At 40.9% G+C, this 14,979-nt stretch overlaps 1 protein-coding gene across 22 annotated transcripts in view; it reads left to right on the top strand.

Moving 5' to 3' along the window:
• The first annotated feature begins 3,145 nt into the window (after positions 1 to 3,145).
• Positions 3,146 to 14,979, top strand: part of ADGRL3 (adhesion G protein-coupled receptor L3) — an 859,466-nt gene continuing 847,632 nt past the window's right edge. For 16 of the 22 annotated variants that reach the window (XM_060299415.1, XM_060299418.1, XM_060299419.1 and 13 more), the window contains exon 1: positions 3,146 to 4,525. The gene's annotated coding sequence lies outside the window, so the exon portion shown is untranslated. The remainder of the gene's footprint in view (positions 4,526 to 14,979) is intronic. The other 6 variants (XM_060299421.1, XM_060299422.1, XM_060299424.1 and 3 more) reach the window with 1 other exon arrangement.

Here is a 14,979-nt window from a genome sequence, read left to right on the forward strand (position 1 = left end):
GAATATACAGATCATTCAAAAAAATTTTGTTTGCTTTAACCAACTTTTCCCCCCACTAACTGAATAACTACCAATTCCAATCAGGTAAGGGCATTTACTGAGTATGCAAAAACAAGATATCTTACATACTTACTTCCCTTATATAACGATTACAACTGAGGTGTGTATCACTATACAAAGTCCTTGTCCATACCTCTGTTTATTTCTGTAGAAGTGATATCTGTAAATAGAAACTGTGGATTAATGACATATATATTCTATAAGGCAGTTGACATAATTTCAGCTTTCTTTCCAGAAAAATTGTGTCAGTGTACATCACTAGCATAGAGGCAGGCCTGTCTCAGTACACTTTTGTTAGAGTTTATTAGTAGGGGACTGCTAGTTTTCAGCTAATTTCATGAGTGAAACATGAAACATGATGGATCTGGTAATTTTATATATTTTTTATTTAATTATAAAATTATAGTTAATTTTATATATTTTTATGTATTGGATTTATATTGGCAGAACATTTTTCCTTTCGTTTATTGGCCATTTGAATTTTTTTTGTGAACATGTTATCCATGTTCTTTTCCTAACTTACATGTATTGGAGATTTTAGTGTATTAATTATTAATTTGAAAAAAACCCTTTGGTCAGGAAATTTTTAAAATTATTAAAACATTTTAATTGTGGTTATCTTATTTGATTGGCTACTCAGCTTTTTTAAAAAATTGGGGGAGGGGTTCTTTTCCATTTTACAAATATTGATTTTTTTCACTTTTAATGGAGTTGAAGTTGACAGTGTGATCTTTTTTAAAAACCACTCTAGCACACAGAGCTACCACGTATAATAGCATCTTTGCTCAAACATCATCTGCTATACTATCTTGTCACTGAGTAGAAGGTGTTCAATATAGTTGGGTAGCAAAGAGGGCACAGTATTTTATTTGAGTGTATTTTTGTGGAAGGTTCACCTTAGAAAAATATTGGCAAGAGTCATGGATTTCCTGGCAATGGAGTATTGACACTTTGTATCTTAAATCAAATAGAGAAGACTATGCCCATCAGATTAAAAATGATTTAGAAGCATGAAGTTTGAACCTAAAATACAGGTAGTTGCTGTAAAAATTGCTACCTTGACATTTGATTAAGTTGTATAAACCTATTCTTTTCTTTCCACTGCTTTTATTTAACCATCAGTTATTTTTATTCACTTTTTTTTTTTTCCTTTTTGGTTCTTTCTCCCTCATTATTCTGCTTGTAATTTTGCTTATTTGTAGTCAACTCCTCTGTGGTGAATACTTTTAATTATTTATTTAACTCAATATGCTTACTTTTCAGTTAATATCTTTCATGTTTTGATAAATATATTAATTATATATTGAAATTTTATTCCTTTCACATATCCTACCAGACCTGCCATATTGTGATAAGTCTGATTCTAAAAATTGGTCTATAGGTGCTGTTTATTTATATTTCTGCTGCTACCACTAATAACATTTAATATCTATATAGCACCTTTCATTCTATATTCTATTATTTTATTACTTTTCTACATATATACATTTGGGAGATGAATTGAGTAGTTTCCATATTGCCTCCTTTACAAATAAGAGCCTCTTGTCACAATTGGCTGGAGTCTACTCTTTCCAAAATTATTTAAGTAACAAGTGACTCCAGATGTCAGTTCATATTTTGTTTAAGTACTCAGGGGAATTCATAGATGCCCCATAATAGGCAAATTCAAGTAGCCTAACTTGAGCCTGTGAACATTTAGTTGGTCAGAATTCAGCAATATCATTAAATCTCTTTCCCATTTTTTTTAAAAATAAGAAGAATTATAACGTGCAAAATATTGTGGATACAGATTAATCTTATGTTATACAGATGATTAAAATTTGTAATTTAGATTCCAGGATGATCCTATAATGCGAAGAGGCATAGAGACAAGCAACTAATAATTTTAAAAGAACAAGAAAAAAGCAGAATGAAATAGGTGTTCTGTAGAGATACAATCAAAGGGAATATAATGGAAGGGGTGATTATTTTGAATGGGGTTGGTGAGAAAAGGATCTTTGGAGCAGTTGGTACTGGAATTGAGCTTTGCAGACTGAATGAGATTTTGATAGTCACTGGTACTGGGTATGGTCTGTTAATTCGAATGAGGTTTTATGTTCTTCATATGTTGACTCTACCTCCCTAAGAACTGGGAGAGCATTAGATCATTCTGAATATATTATATACATTCAAATATAATTTGGATATAATGTGCTTGTTGGATGCATATAATAAATCTTAGTTTCTCCTGTAATGGTAACCCGAATGTATTGATATAGAAAATAACACCCTAGCCATTTCAGATTATGAAATTTTAGAGCAGGACAAGACCTTAGAAATTACCTACTTAACCCTCTCATTTACAAAGAAGGCAGAAAGGGGTTCAGTAATTGACCAAGGTCACTCAGTTAACTTGAACAGACTTTTCCTCTATCACAAGGCATTGCTTTGGAATCGGCACCTTTCTGTATCCATTATGGTAATTTTTATCGATGTGAAATAAAGTCACTGAATCCCCACATCCGATTATCAGAAGGCACTTTAACGGCTGCAATGAACTTGCACGCTGAGGTAAGTTTGAAGGAACATAAAATGGACCAAAGGCAGAAAACGCACTGGGACTCGGTACCTGCATAATGAAAATATGGAATAATCTGTACCTGTAAAAAGAGACACTGGCAGTACTTTCAATCTGACGTCGTTTACTCACCTGGTGTGGAATGAAGGAGGAAGAGAAGAGGGGAGAGAGGGAGGGGGGAAAGAAAGAGAGAGAGAGGGGAGAGGGAAGAGGGAAGGCCAAGGGGGGGGTGCGGGGAGAGAGAGAGCCAGAGAGAGAGAGAGAAGCTTGTCTCAAAGCCGCGAGGAGAGGTACCCTTTGTTTGACAAACCCTGAAAGGAAAGCCTCTTGTAGCAGCTCTCTCGTTCCCACCTCCAAGCGTTTGTCGAGCTGCTAGGTGGAGCCCGCGCGGCGGAGCCCGAGCGCACTCCAGATCCGGGTTTTGCCTCCCGCCACCCCTTTCTCCGGCGCAAGCCCCCTCCTCGGCTTTCGGCGCTCTCGGAGCTCGCCCGCCCGCGGCTCATTCTGGCCTCGGCTCGGGCCCCGGCTGCGTCCGCCGCACGCAGGCTGCACGGCCCCGGCGCGCCCGCGCTCCGACCGGCTCTCGGCGCGTCGCCGGGTCGTCTGCTCGCCCGGCACTGCTCGCCCCAGTTCCCAGGAGCTGGGATGCAGATGCTGCCGCTGGTCCTGGTGGGCGCCGCCGCTGCCGCTACCGGCTTTTCCCGTACTGGTCGTTGCCTCCGCTCCCGCAGCTGCCGCTGCTGCCGCCTGTGACTCGCTCCCTCCCCTTTCTTTCTTCTCTTTTAGCCTCCGTCCTCTTTCTCCGGGTGTGCGCGCGCGCCGGTGGCACGGTTGGCTTTGGCCGGAGCTCGCTCGCGTGTGCGCGTGTGTGAGTGTGCGTGTCTGGAGAGCGCCAGAGCCCTGCTCGCTCTCGGGGAGTCGAAGAAGATACAGGACCGACGAGGCGGCGGCGGCGCGAAGCCCGGGGCCGCGCGATGAAGCTCCCACATGCTCGCAGCTGCCCGGCCCGGCCGGCGAGCTAATCAGCCACACTCCGGGCTCTGGGCTCCGCGGCCCCCGGGACGCAGCCCTCGGCTGCCCGGCGCCCGCTCCGCCCGCGCGTCCCCGCTGTGCACCCGGGAAGGAGTTTGTGTGGCCCTGGCTCCAGCTCTCTGCGCAGGTTGTGGACTCGAGAGGAGACCCTCGGCGGGGAGACAACCTCGGGAGGAGGAGGAGGAGGGTTTGGCGGAGAAGAAGCCACCCCTGGCCCTCGCGGCTCCCCCTACCTTTTCCCTCGCTCCCGCACTCAGCCGGAAAGGGGAGGACGAGGAAGAAAAAGAAAAAGAAAGGGGGTGGGGTGGGAGAACTGGATATAAAGATCGGCTGGGGGGATGGTGGAACATTTTTGGTCTCTCCAGAAGCGTCTTTTCTTAAGCGGCAGCGGCAGCGGGAGGAAAAGCAGCCCCAGCTATGACTGCCGCATGTTAATAGCTGCCGCTTGGGTCCCTCGGCTGCTGCTGGAGACAGAGCCTGACTCCGAAGTTGTGCAACTGTGGACTGGAAGAGACATTTGAACCCTCCACCCCCTTTGCTCCGTTTTTACCCCCTTGGTGTGTGTGAAGAGAGGAAACGTAAAGGAAGACAAACATTTGGATTTTGCTCCCCCCCCCTTCCCTTTTCTTCATGGCTGTGTAGCAGAAGAAAGGGGGAAGGAAAGACTTTTTGTTGTTTCCTTGGCTGGGGTCTCTACCCTCCTGCTGCCTTCTCTGCGCTTTGGCTATCATTCTTGGACGCGTGCGGTGGGGGTGTCTTCGCTGGGGCCGCTCGGTCTTTTGCCCCGAGCTCCATGGCTGGATTGTGGAAACTGCACCGGGCTGCAGGTTGTTGACCAACTGATGGGACGATCTCAGGGACCGGCGGTTACGAAAGGTAATTTATTCTTCTCACACTTCCTGATAGTGGTGGCCCTGGCCCGGCGCAGGCATCTGCGTCCGCGGGGCAGGCAACCGAGGGGGTGCAGGATTCACGCACACTCACCCTCCCACTCACACACTCGCCCGCACACACACTCATCCGATCGTGATGCGGGGCGGGAAGGGAACCTCATGGCTGGTGGGCGCTGGGGGTTGGTACGGGTTCGAGGTTTTTCCAGCTATTGGGCGATTTGGCGGTTGAGAGAAATGAAAGGGAGAGTTGACCGGGAGCATTCGCAGTTCAACACTCTGGGGGATAGGAACGGTTTCCACCCTGGGAATTTTCCCTCCCCTCTCACCCCAGTGTCATCCCCTGGTAGGAACTGAATGCCGACCAGGGGGCGCCTTCTCTCTACCGGCCCGGAGCCGGTGCCGCTGGAGGCGGGAGAGGGCTGGAGGACCGACAGGGACCGGGTGAGGCGCTGGGCTCAGGGGTGATGGGGACTGCGGGGCGGTGAGTCCGCCGCGATCTTCTCTAGACGCTTGCCTGGAGCATCCATGGTGGCCGCGTTTGCCCAGGTCGCGCCCCTGAGTCGCGGAGCCTCGCTACTTCCCCGCACCCCGCCCGTTGTGTCCCTTTCACGGCAGTTTGGTTTAGACCTGCTTGTTTGGCCTTTGTTAAGCGCTTTTGGCTGGAGAAAGCTGCCACTTTCGTGGGTGGCCCGGGGCGGCACGGTGTTGGGAGTGGGCACGGGGCGGGGGGCGGTGTTGCACGAATCGGGGTGGCCGGGGCGCCGGGGCGGGGTGGGCAGAGCATTGGTGGCGGCGGTCGGCTGGGTTACAGGTAGGAGGGCAGGTGCCCCGCATCTTCTCACCAGTGAAGGGAAGGCTCTGGGCTGCAGCGGAGCGTCGGTGCCGCCGCGCCCCCGCCGATGGTCCCACATCGGAGCTCAAGGGCTAAACGTGCCAGGCCCCTAGCAATATAGGTGGGTGGGTGTGTATGTGGGGTGGGGTGGGGGGAACCTCCGCTACCAGGGTTAATTGGCAGCAGGGTCGGCGTGTGCCTATCTGTGTGCGCGTTCGTGCGCTCCGGGGATGGCCTGGCGATATTTGCGGGGATGGCAGAGCTGATGCTACTTGAGCTGAGCTTGCTTATCGAAATCGCCTGGGATCCGCTTAACTGGAAAATCTGGTTTGAGGAGGCCGCGAGGGCCGATAGGGGTTGCGAAGAAGCCTCACTGTGTCCCTTCTCCCCTACTGAGCACCCCTGAGAGATGCGTGCAGCGCCTGAGAGTCTCTGGTGCAGCGCGCAGGGCACCCCCAGTTTGGCCCTGATGAGGACCAAGGAATAGAATAGTCGTCTTTCGGGCAGATTGAAATAACCAAGTCAAGCCAGCATAACCCCTGGTCCCCGGAATTCTCTGGCCACTTTCAGATACGAACGTGCGCTGTTTTATTTATGGCCAGAGGAATCACAGCAATTGGGCGAACTCGAGGTGTGCGAGCCACCTCTGGGTATCTCCTCCCTGTGCCTGTGTGTGATCTTGCCTGCGGTAGAGTACATTGTAAACAACGGTGTAAGCAGCCCTGCCACAGTCTCCTTTAGAGCCCAACCTGGTGGTGTCTTGTGTTTACTTTCCTGGGTAGATTACTCATTAGGAAGTATAAGCCTTCTTGCCCCTCTGATTTTACATCCTTCCAGCCAGCTGCTGGGGAAACGAGGAGACGCATAGACTCTGGCAGGCAGGAAAAATTGCCTTCTGTGTTTTGCTCTGAAGTAAATAGGCAATCTGCTAATTTAGGGTCATATAGGTTATCAACACTAGTTAAAGAATGTCATTGCAGAATCTACAAAGAAATAGTTCTTCAGTAATTTTTCATTTGGAGAATGTACTTTATTTCCCTGTGAGATTAAACAGAATTTAGCTAGATTTCCTTGGTATATTTTTCAATCTGTAATGGTACTAAATGACCTGGAGTTCTGGTGCCCAATTTGTCTGTATGTGGATTAGACAGAATTGTCAGTTCTTTTATAGTATCATCAAAAGAGGTTTCCAGACGTTTGTCTAGGAGTTAAAAGAATACTTGCATTGAAATATCTTCACCTTTGTTTCACCCAATCTTTTTTTTTGTGTGTGTGTGTCCAAGGGTTAAAAATGTACAAAGACAAATAGTTTTAAAAAGTTGGAAAGCTCAACACTTTTCAGTTATTGAAAAGACATTAAATTGCTTAGTTGTAGATTAGCTCTGACTGCTTTTGTGTTTGTTGCAAATGGCTATGTTCTATTTTGTTGAAAAAAGTATAGCACTGTAAATGTGAAAGGGTACTTTTTTTCTGGGTACCATGATTTCCACATTTCTTTCAATTTTAGAATCTTGACTTCTTGAAAAAGCTTAGGTTGCCCCCCTCCCCCCGCCAAAAAGGAATACTGAATCAGTGATGCCTGATCTTGATTAAGTTATATTTTTATGGGGTAGTGCTGGTGGCAGTTGTCTTAATGCAAACTTAGGGAATTGTGATTTCATCCATGAGATTCTAGCTTCATATATTTCTTTCCTTCCTAGAGAGTATGTGTTAAAGCCTTTGCACTTGCAAATATTTCTTAAGATTAAAGAATACTTGTCCTCTCATTTTAGAAGATCTAATCACAGTGTTTTTCGGAGCCCTTATGTTAGGAGATTTGATCAGATCTGTTCTTTGTTTCCTAGCAGCATGTGTTTCTTAGCAGTCATACATTCCACAGGTCCTGATGTCATTAGAACTGTGTCTGTCAGTGTATTGTGTGCTGTCTTTAGCTGAAGGTGAATGTGTCAGAAGTGCCTGAATGCCATTCCCTAGCACTTCTTCATAACTAAATATTCAATAACCTGCTTCATTGGTGTCTGTGGTTGACTAGACTATTTCTATAAACTCAGGGTAGGGGGAATGATTAGTATAAAGGTTTATGTGAACTATTCACATTTTTTAGATAGATATGTTAGGTTGCTCCGGGCATCCCTGGCCTGAAGCATGTGATTTGCTTGATGGGTAAATGCTTTTGATGTCTCATTTTAAGTTGCTTGGTGTGATTATCCTTCAGATTGAGAGCCCTCCATGAAAATATGAATGGAAGGTATTTTAGAAATGATTTTCTTAATGATAATCTTCTTGCATTTTGGAGATTTAAACATTTCTTTCCATGGGGAATAATAGTGGGTATGAGACTTACTGACTCCGGCTACTGTGCCTGACATTGTTTCTAGTAGTTAGGAAAGGCAAAATTTTTATGGACTTGTTGTCCTTTAGATTCCTTGGTGAGTTATAGCCAAGTTAATCCTAAATAGAAGATTAAAAAAAAAAGTTTATCAAATCAAAAGAATTGAAGTCAGTCAAATAATATAATGCTAAACTGAATTGTTTTTCAGATTTCATTTAGGCTGCTTCAACTGCTGGATGAAACTCTCTTTGAAAAGAGCTGCCAAGTAGGAGTGACAGTTACTATTAGAAGCGGGGCAGTTTTGCCCAGAAATCAGCGAGGAAAACTGATTGTGTATTTAAAAACAAAGTGATTTTGAGAGATGTTATACAGCCTTAATTTAGCATGGTGTGAACGGCTAGAGCAGTTGGAATTAGAGGGAGATGATCTTTCCTTAAGTTTTGCAAATGACTATTTTCCCTTTGATTTCTTAGATTTGCATTACATTCAAAATATGCAGTTGCTCACATAGGGAGGAACCCTAAAGACAGAGGCTGTATTGTAATTTGGCATTTGTTTGCCTTCAAGGACATATTTATGCTTAGATTACTATTACATTTATGTCTTTTTCTTTTATGCAAATGAATTCCCTTATAGAATACCCAATTTTATAGTAAAATATAAACTAAAACATTCAAATATGAGTAAGGGCCTCCTGACATTTTTCCTTTCTTGACTGTGTGTGTGTGTGAGTATGTGTGTGTGTGTGTGTGTGTGAGTATGTGTGTGTGTCTGTGTGTGTCATTAGGGAGTTGTTGATCAGTGAGGAGAAAAATCCAGATTTTTCATTGGTTGTGATTTTGATATTGATGTTTATTGGTCACTTTGAGAGAGTAGTGTGAGCATGCCTGTAAATAGCATCTGTGAGCCCAAAGATGTATAGTTTTCCCCAAATCTTTTAATGTCATTACCCTGGTCTGAGTGTCTATGTGGCCCAATAAAATTAACTCTTCTACTGCATAAAGTAACCAGGTGTAATATTTTTCTTAGAATTGTTAAGTGTGCTCATGCACTCACAAATACAAAATATATATAAAAAATTAGCTGTCCTACTCTGAATTCATTGAAATTCTCCATTTGTTTTAAGGAGTAGATGAAAGGGGAGAGTTCTTCCTGTATTTGATCATAACAGATTCTATAGATCTTATTAATTTATGTCTTACTAATGTCTTATTGACACTTAAGACAAGAATTTAGTTTAATGTTAATGAATTTCTTCATAAGAGTGATTACATATACATATTAGAAACTGTTAACATTTGATCCATATTATTCAAGAACTTAAATGGAATACTGTTGGTGGTAGTCCTAATTATTGTGAACATTATCTCTGGGATAGAAAATTAAATCAACCAACTGAATACTGCTATCTGGTAGACTTCTATGTCAGTTATTTTGTAGAGCAGACAATCCTCTCTTTTCAAGGTGTATTCTGGGGAAATCTGTGGTTCTTTGAGACCCTTTCAGAGGATCTATTAGAAGAAAACATTTTCATAATAATGCTAAGATGCATTTTACCTTTCAATCTCATACTTTAACAAATGTACAGTAGAGTTTTCTAGAAGGTTCATGATATGTAATGACATCATTGCTTTGCTGGCCTATGGCATGTGTGCTGGTGTATTCTTGTGTTTTAAAATTTAACCAGTTTAACTAGTAATATATATATAAATATTGATAGTTAAACCAACATAATCAACAGTTACTTTAGGTCATCAATTTTTAAGCGTGTAAAAGGGTCCTGGAATCAGAGAATTTGAGAACCGCTGAAGTTAACTTTTCAAGATCTGCTTCCTTGTACTCAGAAGTTCACCCCATTGGACCATATAAAGAGCCATCTAGGATGAGAAAACAAGTAGATTGTTCAAGTTTTAAAAAACACAAGCCATATGGGTATTTTATTAATTATTTGACATTTTCATTTTTCTCTTCCAAATGTAGAAAAGCTTGTTTTTAGTCCCCAGTTAGTGAAACGGAAACTTTAAGGCTGCAGGTCTCTAGCCTGACCTGCTGGCAGTGGCAAAGGAGCTACTGGGAAAATTTTAAATCTAGGCCCCAGGTCTTGATATTCTGCTATCTGGAGAGGCAGAATGGTGTGGTGGTGACGAGAAGGGACTCTGTGGTGTGTTTGCCAAGGTTTGATAAATTATTTGATTTTTGACAAGATGCTGGATCCTCTCTCTGTGCCTCAATTTCCTGGTATGTTTTAATGGGTATGACAACTATACCTAATTCACAGTTTGTTGTGAAAAGTTAATTGAAAAATGTATGCCAAGTGTTTACAACAGTTCCAGGCACATAATACGATTGTAACTATTTGCTACTATCATTATTATTATTTACTAGGTCTCATGAGGGTCCCACGAAACTTTAGTCAATTCCCCATGTGATTATGTGATTCAGATATGCAGTTGTTTGAGCTCTTTGCTTTAGAGCATGTCTTAAAATGCTATTAAATTTGAAAATTTCATATGAAAGATAATCTTGGCTTTATTTTACCCTTCTATTTGAAAACTTTTGAAGATTTACTGGGATTTTTGTGGGTTTTTTGGTATTGTAAGAATTAATAAAACACCTTCTTAGTTTGGGCCAAGTTTGAAATTTGGTAGAGTATGAATGTCCAATTAAAATGAGATTTCAAAGACCCTAATTGAATATTTATGTATCTTGGGAATTATTAGGGAGGAAATCACTTTTCTGAAGTGATATCAAGACGACTCACCACACTCTTAGTCTGTTAATCACTATCTAAGCATCACAACAGGCCATTTTCAGTGAAAAGCATCCTTGGGGTAATTATACACTGCAGTTCTGATTGTTTGTGAGTGGTGATATGCCTAATGAGTAACAGAAGCCCTACATAGAGATTAGTTTTAGTAGTTGCTGAAGTTTAAAGATGACCTGTAATATTATACTTCTGAATGGCACTTTGACATCTATTTGAAAACTTTATAGAGATATTTATAAATTATGTGTATATATTTGGATATATTTCATGGCTAGTTTAATTTCTGACTTAAGCCGACCACTCTGAAATTAGTACTGTAGCACTAATCTTCTCCAGCTTGTTGGCTAATCCTGACTTAGTGCTGCAGAAACTATGCTATACTCCTTAGATGGGCATAGCTGGGCACTGTCCCTGATTAGGAACTGCTCAGAAATGGCCTTTGGAATGAGAGACACTTGAATACAGTCCCAGTGCCACAACTTTATAGCTGTTTCATCTCTCTTTGTGAGATAAAGGTAATAAAATCTGCATTGCTGGTTTGGCGTGAGGAATAGGAAGTGAATAGAAAAGTACCTGATAAGAGTGAGCATTTAATAAATGGTAACTATTATTATTAGTCAGAGTATTATTAGAAATGTCCTTAACTACCGGTATTAAGAAAACTTAGCTAAATCAAATATCATTTTTTTTAATTGAAGAATTCTTGATGAGCTAGGAAAATCAATAGCATTTTCTTAAGCAGTTGAGAAAGGTTTTACGTGTATTTTTGTCTTTTCCATATTCTTTTCCTCTCTCCTTTTTTATCCTTTTGTTAAGTACCTATTTCTCAGTTCTTCTTCATAATCGTAAAACATTATGCTCTGCTACTAATGCTCCCCACAGAATCATAATCCTGACAGGAAAATATTTTTGACAGCCACCAAGTGCTGTGTCTGACGATTGACTTTAAATCAGGTATAAAATGAAAGTAGCAGTTTAACTTAAGACATTTTAAATTAAACTCCTGATCATCTTTTCATGTGGCGTCAGCAGCTCTTTAAGCTTTAACTGCATCAGAATATTCTACAATGTTGTAACTAAATGATCATAAACTTCCAAGATTTAAGGATTTCCCATACTTTTAAAGGATTTATAATCCCAAAGTTTAGTTCTCATAAGATTGCTATAAATGCAGATGAACCCTTAAAATTCAGAACCCCCAATTATTTTAAAGACTACAAGTATGGAAAGGGTCATAAATAAGTCCATGTTTTAGAATGAATGTCTGTATTTCAATGACAGGTGCCAATAAGAGAAGTTAGTAAATCTGTGACTCTTCCATTGAATCATTCATCGTTTATGTTAAAATGGAAAAAGTACAACATGGTTGGTGGTAAGAATGAATGAAAAAATTAGCTGCATGTTGGACGTCTGACTTGCTAAATTGTACCAGGCTTAAGTGTTTTAAAGTATGACTCAAGAAAATGAAAGCCAAGTAGAAAGATACCCCCTTCTGTTTGATCAGGTTGTGTTGGTGTTTATGCATCCTGCAGAGGCAAAGTGTGTTACTATTCAAGACAGCCCCAGTGGCTCCACAGTAGCCTGAGATTGTGAGAATAGGGGAGAGACTCAAGCCCAGTTTTTGATGTTCTGCATGGGTGGGTAACCTGAATACTAAAATGCATTCCATTGACAGCTGACCCTGTGAGAGGTTTTTCAACAGTCTCCTGTTTTGTTTTCATTTGGTTTGGGGTTTTTTTCCCCCTTTTCCTTTCCTCAGAGCTCTTCCAAATACTTTAGATAAGAGGGAATGGTCCTGGAGGATGGTCCTCTTTTTGTATGAGATTTTATTTCTGGCCAGAACAGAGGGGCTCAACTGGTTTACATTTCTGTCTTTTGTTTTTTTCATATTTTCAGTGTTCTTGATTTGTCAGTGGCTGATGGTAGCCGTTTGAACCTTGATTCAGAATACTGATCATGACTTCAAGGAGTGGACAAAGAGTCTATTGAGAAATAGTTTTGTGTTAACATGAGGCGTGTCTATATCTGTAGACGTTCTTCTTTATATTGGCGTTAACTGTTCAGTCAGATTTGTCTGTTGAGTTTTAATCATATTATTAACTATAGTTGACTTCGAAAGAAAAACTTAGGCATACATTTTCTTTTAAAATAAAATACCATCATTTAAAAAATTTTAGGCATGTTTAATTAAATTTTACTTTAATTTTCAATAGTTTTTATGTATGACAGTTAAATATTATTTTGCAGTGTTCCAAAATGCAGCATATTTTATGATAACATATCATTTGTCATATGGACTTAAATTCAACTTAAAAGATTTAGCAGAATGGGTGTATTCATTATTTTTCTTTTAGTTGCAGACACCTCCAACTAGCTTTAGGCCATAATGATTAATTTATTGGGAGGTTATTGTGTTTCTCACCTAAAGAATCTCGGGGAAGGATGGAGGTTTAGAAAAAATTAGAAAATATTAGCACCTTGAATATCACCAGGATTCTGTTCCAGTTGCATGCTCCTATGCAGACTACCACTTTTCCTTCTCTCTGCCTACTGGATTCTTAACCTTTCACCGCAGTCTGAATTAGGTACCCAGCTTTAGATCAATCTACTATCACCAGCTTACTAGAGTCAATAAGGATATTGCAGTTCCTAGGTGGATGCACTAATAGCTTGAAGAAGGGAAGGCTCAATTAAGAGAGGGTTCATGTCTACAGAACAAAGTAGAGGGGCTGATAAAACCTGAATGTCCACTACAGTGATCCTTTGTTAACTCAGACAGATCAAGCATTAGGAGAATTGGTTAGGAAAGCCATTAAAAATGGGTGTACCCTTTTCCTTTAAGCAGCCAAAGTGATCGTGGAAAATGGTTTCCTGCTTACTTGACCCAGAAAACCCAACAAAAACATGCAAATCAAGGGATTCAGATTTTTAGATTCAAGAACATCTGTGAAACTGCCCAACTTGTCAAAGCTATGCATGTCTGAAAAGCCATCAAATATCCGAAAGATGTCATTTACATAAATAATGTATGCCATTCCATCTTTCGATGGTGGAGTTGCCATCGTACAATGCTGAACAGGGGACACTGGAGACAGTACTTAGAGTGCTGAATTTTTGCTACTCTTGCTTTAAAATGCTGATCTTACAGGTTTAAGTGTAGATTATTTAAGCATTGAGTACCTCCAGGTGAAAAATCCCCCAAGATGTGTCACTGGGCATGGAACTCATGGTTGAGTTAACTTATGTATGAGCTCCACTAGCCACATGAAGATGGTCCTTACTGAAAAGGAACAAATTGTTCCTTAACCAGAAGTGGAGGTTTCACAGAAGAAAAAGTTATCCCAGAAGAAACTGAAGAAACAAAAACTTATGGCATGGAAATGAATACAGCATAAAATAAATGCAAATAGAAGTAAAAGCAGAAAAAAATGGATTTACACATATGAATTCATCCATCTGTTTAAGACATCTAATTATTTTACACTTGCTAGTGTACTCATTATGTCATGCTACTGATAGGAATATATGTTTATTCAAGTAAACCTTATGTTTAGAGGCAGAATATTCAAAAGTACATCATGTAGGATATTTCAAATAATTGAGTATGGATAACTTTACTAACTAAAGAGTCCAATGAAAATATACTTCATCCTATCCACTAATAACGTTATTGAAATGACAGACATCTAATTTGGATCCATTATTACAAAAACTAGAGTCTGCGTAGTGTTTAATGCTGTCACTTGACCAGCTGAAGTTAAAAGGTGCTTTAGAGCTATCATTTGTATAAGTTGGGAAACCTCTTAAATTTATTGTTTTTTATTTTTTCTTTATTCACCACAGAAAGTTGTGTTGAGTTTTCATTTTAAATTACCAACTCAATGTGAATAGTAACGTCAGATAATCTGGGAGTATTTTTAAAGGTTAATAGAAACCTTCCTTATTGTTGCAATTCCTTGAAAAAGAAAGAGCCCTAAAAATTAGTAGGCTGTCAACATTTTATGATCTGACATTACTAAGTGAACTTTGGGAGTATTTCTTTTTTCGGTGCATTTGATTAAACGTGTGATCTTATCTTGGTGAAATAGCCTGTTGGGCTGCAGACAGTAGTGTTCAGAAATGAAATTTGCCTAGAGCCTTTGAGCAGACGTTTATTCAATGAGACCCGTACTGAATAATGGATGATGGTGAAATTGCAGTAGTGTGTATGTATGTTTTCTTGCTTGAATATAGGGGTTGAGATAGAGCAACAACAAAAAAGTAATGGTGTATGAAAGAAAGCACTAGATTTATAAATGAGAAATTAACCTGCGTTATTATAAATGAATGAACTATCTGTGTGAAGGACTCATATGTACTGTCAGAGGATGGTGTACTAGGCCATCTGCTTTGTTTTAGTAATCTTGCTGAGTTACTTCCTTTTCTGCTGCTGTCTCTTAGCTTGGTAGATGTTATTCTGGGATTTGTGCCACAATCCCAATGTATATCATTTATGTATGCTCTTTT

The sequence above is a fragment of the Globicephala melas genome, chromosome 5 (assembly GCF_963455315.2).
Source record: "Globicephala melas chromosome 5, mGloMel1.2, whole genome shotgun sequence".
Taxonomy (NCBI): domain Eukaryota; kingdom Metazoa; phylum Chordata; class Mammalia; order Artiodactyla; family Delphinidae; genus Globicephala; species Globicephala melas.